Source organism: Vanacampus margaritifer, chromosome 11, assembly GCF_051991255.1.
Source record: "Vanacampus margaritifer isolate UIUO_Vmar chromosome 11, RoL_Vmar_1.0, whole genome shotgun sequence".
In the NCBI taxonomy this organism is placed as follows: domain Eukaryota; kingdom Metazoa; phylum Chordata; class Actinopteri; order Syngnathiformes; family Syngnathidae; genus Vanacampus; species Vanacampus margaritifer.
Window position 1 is genome coordinate 12,119,752 of NC_135442.1, and position 8,574 is coordinate 12,128,325.

An 8,574-nucleotide genomic window follows, 5' to 3' on the forward strand; every position below is an offset into this window, starting at 1 on the left:
GACAAGAAAACTTGGAATGAAATTCAATTTTAGGGGATATTTTATATTTAAATCATTTACTAGTTCATCGAACCAAACTGAATCTGAATAACTCATGTCATACTTGTGGCAACTTAAAGTGGAAGTCAACCTTAAACATTTATTGACAATAATATGTTATATGTGACCTCATTAGTCTAAACATGAAATTCTGATTAATATTACATTTGTGGAATATGAGTTGTGAAGCAAAATAAAGCCATTTTTATCTCAGGAGGCGGCCATTTTGCCACTTGCTGTCGACTGAAGATGACATCAATGTTGCTCAGGGTTCAATCACAGCTCACCTGTGTTATGAAGCCGAGCTGTTATCTTCAGTCGACAGCAAGTGGCAAAATGGCCGCCCCCTGAGAATGGATAAAAATGGCTGGATTTTGCTTCACGACTCATATTCCACAAATGTAATATTAATCAGAATTTCATGTTTAGACTAGTGAGGTCACACATAACATATTATTGTCAATCATTTTTGGGGGCTTGACTTCCCCTTTAACTCATTCACTGCCATTGACGGTTATAGACGTCATAAATTAATTTGGACAATTTCTATTATTTTAACATTTTTTTCACACTTTTGTTAAAAAGAGTATGAAAACCTAGATTTTTTTTGTACATTTAGAACAGATATAAAATTTGTGATTAGTCGTGAGTTAACTTCATGCGATTAATTACTAATAAAATCCTGACGCCCCTAATTTTTAATAATCTTTTCTTTAAAAAAAAAAAAGTATATATATATATATATATATATATATATATATATATATATATATATTTTTTTTTAATAATCTTTTTCTTTTTAAGAAAAATTATTAAAAAATTAGGGGTATAAGGCGTAATTAATCGCATGACTTAACTAGTTAACTCACGATCAATCACAAATTCTATATCTGTTCTAATACTATAAAAAATACTCTCACAACTTTTCACAACTCTTGTTAACAAAAGTAGGAAAAATGTTAAACTAATAGAAATAGATCAAATTAATTTTTGACGTCTCTCGCCGTCAATGGCAGTGAATGAGTTAATGGCACGTCCGACCAAAAGTCCTTCGAAACCCAAGATCTGAGATTACTCATCCTTCGCATGTAGGTGGTAACTATTTTTAAAAGCACCTCACCATCGGACCAGAATAGTGTGCCTCCTATAGAAGAGGATGCTTCACACGAGCGTGACAGGCCGTCGTCTTCACGTGCTCTTCACTTTCTGACAGGCTGCGCGCTAATCACTTTTGTGAAGCCATGTTTGTGCAAGCACAACATATCTTTCTTCTTCTTCGCCTTGTGATGGGAGGATAAAGGCCCGCCTGAGAACGACACTCCCCAGCTATCCAAACACATTGTCACATTGTCACACGTTCATATTCGATGCGTGCCTCTGTGTGCGGGAGATTAAGTTCCCCATACATATGTAAAGGGGAAAAGGGAATCACTAAGCTGTTCCGCTGTGTAAATGGCGGCTTCGCATACTTCCTGTAAGCGCCTCTCAAAGGACGAGCTGATGTGAACTCGCCAAGAAAGACAAATGATACATCTTGCATCATTCTGACGGCCGTGGAACACCAGAGACGACACTCGGTGAGATGAGCCCTCGTGCCGGAAACAGTAAACATGGCTTTAAGATGCAAGCCATTGCATGAGAAACAGGGGATGGCGCACCAGACTTCCTATTGGATGTCAAAATGAATCATCATTACAGCAGAGTTTGATTTTCTTAATGGATTTTACATATAATACAGAGCAGTGATTGTGAAATGAATGGATATGAATGAAGTAGGCTATAAAGATTAGTGTGACTTGCTCCTGTCCTGGTTGGCATGTGCCATTTTTTTAATTTGGCCAATAAGGTGGTGACCACACAAGTGACCACACAATGCACTATGACTGTATACTATACCAGTGGTTCTCAAATGGGGGTATGTGTACCCCTGGGGGTATGTGAAGGCACTACAGAGGGTGCGTGAGATGTTAAAATTTATTTTAAAAGTATATGTCAATATTTCAAAAAAATATTAGTTCATAAAATAAATTTATATTCAGTAGGCTACTATATTTCAGTATCCTAAAAACCCAGCATCTCCCCCATACCAGAATGGTTCGACCCAACTTGTCATATGCCACCCAGAATCACCTGTCAATCACTTGAAAACTTTTTTTTTAAAATTCAGTTATTTATTTATTTATTTATTAGAACAGAGCTTTACTATGATCCAATCGAGGACACTTACTGTTGTTAATATTTTTTTATGTGCACACATCTTTATTTATAATTAAATTAATTATATTGTTCTTTCTTTTTTTTAGCTATATCTTTTTATTTCCAAAATAGTGATTTCTCTATCCAACTTTACATCATTCGCTCACCGTGCTGACTTTAAAGGGAATGAGAAGAACCCAATCGATTGGTGGTGAATCAAGTCAGCTGCGTTCACACCCACAACGGCGCAAATCTCGGGTTTTCAACTGCTCCAAGCTGCGTGCATCTACAAGAATACCTTAACTTTGTCTAGCCCAGTGGAGTGTAATAGCTGTGAAACAATCATGAAAGTGAGTGGGACGCCAAAAGAAAAAAAAGCACGGCAAAAACTTTTAGACTTCTTCACAACTTGCCAGTGCCGCTGACCCAGCCCGGATAGGTTTTCGGCACGTAATTCCAAATCCATGAAATTCTGGGTTAATGTGTATTGATTTGAAAAACCGTTCATTGTGACATGGCTATCGCTGACGTCAGGCCGAAACCTCATAAGTCACAATTTGGCAAATGTATCTATTTATTTTTGGTCAGTCCACACTGTTTCATAAGATATCTAAAAAAATATGTAAACTTGTATGGGTCCCTCTCACTCTTTAAAATTGTGCACAGTTATCAAACGCTACACAAATCTTGTTTGGCTAAATCAAAATGTCGAATGGTAATTCATTAACAGCACTTTTCCATGTAAAAAGGCCCTCAAAGCGCTTTACATTCAACTTCCCATGTGGTCACAACAGGATCAAACCTGCATCCTCTGGTTTGGCAGTCAAGCACTCTACCAATGAGCCATGCCGCCCTGATAAAAGGTGGATGTCACCAAAACAACAAAATTCTTCATAAACTTCAAGAAATTATCTTTTAAATTTCCCACTGTTACTACCTTGGAGAATGAAGAGGTAAGCTTCGCATATATTATCGAAAGAAATGCTAGATCATCCACAGTAGAGGATGGATGATCGCTCCAGAACATTTCCAGCCGCATGTTGAGGGTTGTAGACTGGGCATCAGTCCCACCCCCCTCCCCTGAGACATAAGGGCTGTGACTGACAGGCGAGTTTGAGCACAGAGCTTCAGGCTGGGGATGAGCAGGCTCAAGGAGAAGCATGCCGGTTAGCATTTAGAGCGCGCGCCAGTCCAAATTGAAGCGCTCAATGCCGAGAGCACGCGCCGATACATACGAGCAACCCAAGAGCTCGCTTTTGCGACGACGAAGGGATTATGATAATTGTGTTGTGGCACAAGAGAATTACCACAAAAAAAATCCTCCCTTCTCTTCAAGAATCCACTCATTAAAGCCTTGGCATTCTTGTAGCGGGCATGTTGGCAGCCAATCGAAAGCGCTCCAAGTTATTCCGCTGCAATCGGTGCAAGGCCCGAGATCAGCCCTCGTGTGAGGAATTAGTGCGGAGGGAGCAGAATAAAGACATAAGGAATCGATGGGGCGGTGGATATTCCGTCGTCTCGGATCCACTGCACCGGAACGTCAGATGCATCGGATGCACGTTAGCTTCCAGGTGAGCTCTTCCGGCACGAGGAGATCAATGACAGCCGCCAAGCCAGGCAACATGAACTTGTCAGCGACTTCCCTCTGTGTGCACCAAAGCAAGGCTGTGATTTATTTTTTATTTGCTGAATGATGGAAATTATTTGGAGGCAGCATTTTGAGTTATTAATTGAGCGTGACATCCTTCTTAGAAAACAATACACCTTAAATCCCCCACAGAATAACAACATTAATTTTGTGTGTACGCGTGGGCAGCTTTAAAATGGCTCTCCTTGTTAAGAGGCAGTAATTTTAACGACTGTGCGGATAAATGACACTTTAAGGCTCCCCTTTCCCAGACAAGAGACAATACTTCTCCTCTTAATGATGCGCGGATTTGACTTTTCCTCCTTTAATTGCGTGACCCACCTGGCCTAAAGTTTCCCCTTTATTAAACTAATGGCCATCGGTGCCATTAAAATGGCACCAGAAGCTCTGCTCTGGCGTCATTATAGAGCTGCTGCAGCTGGGAGACAATGTGGAAAGCAGAAAAGACACGGCGGTTATTTTTTGCCACAGATCAGTCGCATAAATCAGGACACATTATGCCAGCCAAGTTTGCTTCACTTACTTTTTTTTGTTGGAAAAAGTCAGAGATTATGACATACCTGTATAGAAAAAAGGCGTACTCTACTGTATACTTGTTGTTAGCAACATTATTTAGGCTTGTTCCTACTATATGGTCATGTATTGTTTTGGTCACTGTTGATTGGTTGGCTGGTCAGTCAGTCAATCTACACCAGCAATGTGTAACTTAAATACAGGAGGGGGGCCACAGTTTTTTATCAGAGGTACTGAGGGGAACTTCTTAACCAGATGTATGACAAAAAGGCTGTTTGAAATATGGACAAAATACATGCATATGTGCAAAATACGTGTTCTTAATATATTTCATTTTTCATAGTACATTTCTCAATGTATGTATAACAATTCAACAACAGAAGTTTTGAATAACCACATACTGTATTTTTTTCTCCCTCCAGCATAAAAAATACCACTCAACTCATTTGGTGCATTTTTTTTTTATATTATTGAGGTCCTTTGTTTTTCTAGCATATAATCCTAGATCTTGAAAAAAATATTAAGCCTACTGCCCCACTCACATTTTAGTATAGGGCAGTGTAAGTGCAAGTCATGTCTGCCATCTAGTGGTGAATGATGATATTACAACTTAAAACTACAGTCAACCCCTGCATACTTGCTGTTCAGTTTGTTTATTCTCAGATATATGTAATTTTTTTTTCAGGTCACCACCCCGCCCCATCCCCCCCCCCCCCCCCCCCCACCCAGGATTTTTTTCCTTGTATTTCTGCCCATTTTTTTCCATAGAAAATCCTATAGTGAATTTTTGGAATAATTTATCAGGTTAAAAAAAAATATGCCAACAGTTTTGTTTTGTTTTTCAAAACAACTTTTTTTTAAATTTATTATTAATTAAGTGGTCACCTAGAGTGTGGTTGATGGCAGCTAATTGGCCATAACTTAAAAAAAAAAAAAAAAAAAAACAAGAAAAGAAAAGAAAAAAGAATAGTGTGGTTGATGGCAGCTAATTGGCCATAACTTAAAAAAAAAAAAAAAAAAACAAGAAAAGAAAAGAAAAAAGAATAGTGTGGTTGATGGCAGCTAATTGGCCATCCCTGAGCTACACAAATGTTTGTCATCTGGCCACTAGTTAGACATATCACCTGGTCAGTCAAATTTAAAAACAACAACAACAAAAAAAAAAATCAGCATAGACCAGCATGAAAACACATGCTGGTCTACGCTGAGGCTTTTTTTTTTTTTTTTTTTTCCATGCTGGTCTTACTGTTGCAACAGCAGCATCCTGGTCATGCTGGGGTCCTGCTAGGAGCCGTGACCAACTGGTGACCAGCTGGAGTCTTGCTGGTGTCACCAGCTACCAGCAGGGCAACAACAGCGTGTTAGTCTTCTATTTCTGGGTGGCTGTGGCTCAGTTGGTAGAACGAGTCTTGTGGATTATTCTTATGTCGTCTGCACGTTAGTCATTCAGTTTGTTATTATGATCGGTTGATCAGCCAACTCGTTTGTCGATCGTCTGGTTGTCAATAAAATAAAAGAAACGGTGATCAATACAGTAATGTCCGTGTATGACTTTCTCACAGTACAGTACATGCAGAATGAATATTACATAGCAGGCATTCGGTGTTGAAAGAGTTAAACGCGCTTTAGGCTTCTGATGACACCCAAAAATATATGAGCCGACACACAAATAAAACATATAAGCATGCGGCATATCCGCCGCCATGCGATGCAATGTGACACTGGTGACCTCAGCATTAAAAGAGGAGGCTTTTCCGCGGGCTTCTAAAGGACATGATGATCAGGAAGCCGGTCAGTAACCGAGCAACACGCCAATATGGCCCCGAGCGTGTCACGGTGTGAAGCGCCCGACTACACACGCATTACACACATGAGAGCGAGTGCATAGGGAGCGACTGCAAGACTTTTTAGTTATATCCTTCCACAGCGCAAGTGAGTCACTTCACAGCCCACTCCCACACCGGCGGGCCCAAGTCACAGCATCTATTATAGATTGCGAAAACTCACAATTGGTTTCTACTGTAGCTTGTAATATTTGGCGTGTGACTATTTTTTGTCCTCTACAGAAGACGAGAGGCAGCTGCTGTAGCCCACAACTCACAGCCAGATGCTCACTAACAAACCGGCCAAACTGACTCTAGCTTCTGACGTCGTTAAAAACAACCTAAAATTAGACACTGCTCGATTCTTTCTAAGTGTGCAAACTTATAAACAATAATTTCTCCCGTTATAGTGAAATAGTGGTTCTTTTCATTTGTTTTGAGAAATGAGATTCCTGGTTAACATGATTCGGGATTACGTACTTCACAGAAATGCTCTCATACACACTGATTTTAGTTTTTAGTATACATGCTAATAACCGTTGGGTCAAAAATAACCCAAATGGGGTGAAAGAGGGGCCCATCCAAATCATTGTAGTATTTATTTGGTCCAAAATGTTAGGTTAAACAATTTGAACCAAAGAATTGGTGGTAGAAAGCCCCAAATTGATAATTTTGTACAAAACCAGCTAAATTTTGAGGGTTGTTGTGAGGGTTATTCATTTGACCCAACTTTATGGGTTACTATGTTGGGTTATTTAACCCAAAATGTTGGGTATGTCCCTTTTTGACATAATTTGGGTTATATTTGGCCCAACTGTTATTGTAGCATGAGTAGAAGCATATGGTCTATGAGTAAAAAAAAGAAATCTGCATTTCAGTGGTGTTTCAGTGGGAAGTGTAAAAGGTTATCCTAAATTGCACTCGTAAAACCGCTGGGGTCAAAATAACCCAAATTGCGTGAACTAGATAACTCAGTGCTGGGTCCAAAAGAGATTTAGCCTTGCTGGGTTATTCAAACCCGGCATTGGGTTGAAGATTTGACCCAATACATTAGGTCAAGATTTTGAGCTGAGGAGGTATTTAAAAAAATAATAAAAAATACTCATATTGGTGAGTTAAAGCTAGCCAAGAAATGGGTTATGACTCTTACTACAGCTGTGGTTAAAAACAACACGGAACATTTTCCAAGAAGAAGACAACTTTCCCCTACTCACTCTAAAAACAGTTAAGCAAAATCAATATGGGTCAGAAATGGACCAGTCCACTACTTGGGTCAATTTGACCCAACTTTCTAACCCCAACCCAAATATTAAGTTGTTTTGTACTTTGTGTAAGTAACCACAAAAATTGTGTTGTTTTGTACATAACAGCCCCAAAAATTGGGTTGGGTTGTACCAGAAAGTTGGGTCATATTGCAAGTAGCTCATCTGTTCATTTTTAACCCAAATTGGGTTCTGACGCAAATGTTTTTTGAGTGCAAGGGGTCGACAGAGCCAAGTCTGACCCCCCATTACCCCCCCCCCCCCCCACACCATTTTCTAAGTATTAATTTTACTTCAACATCAGCATACAAAAAAACTGCCAAAAATAGTGACCAGCTTTAGCTCTTCAGCTTGCCAAAATCTGATCTTGAACTCAATCTGCTGGGTCAAAATAATGAACCCAACCTTGGATAAAAGTAAGCCAATCTCCTCAAAATCCACAGCTACTCATAAAATGGGTTAGAAAACCAACCCAACATTCTTTAGTGTGTACAGATATGTGCCCGCTCCTAGCTGTTAACTTCTTCCTACACTTGCACAACAGCCAATAATGCCAAAATATTATACTCAAAGCATGGCTAATAAAGCTTTTATGACGGCCACTCTGGTAACAGATGATTAGAATAGTAATTGATCTCAATGGGAAGTGTTGATCTCGGGGTGACGACACGAGATCTCCTCCTCCCTGTCTGTCACTCACATTTCATCTCGTCTCGCTCGGAGAGGCCAACCTTTGCGGCGTCTCCAATCATATGCCTGCGAATCTGTTTCCACGGTAACCGGGGCACCAAATACTCTCCGTGCAGCCTCTCACCGACTGCTGCACCCTTTGTTTATATATGTGTGGACTGTGGAGAGGAGAGGAGAGGATACAGGTGCTCCACATTTGCACTTACTCACAGATTGTTTTGGCAAAATCCAGCAAAGTATGTCTCAAAATGTGCATAATAGTCAAAGCATCAGAACGCATGAATCCAAAATAGATACATCTTGTTACATAACACATTTGACAGAATACAGTAACGTGCCCGTGCGTGTTAGATTGGGACCCGACGCACGTCAGCCACTTGTGCGCGTGCGCGTAAAAAGGAGA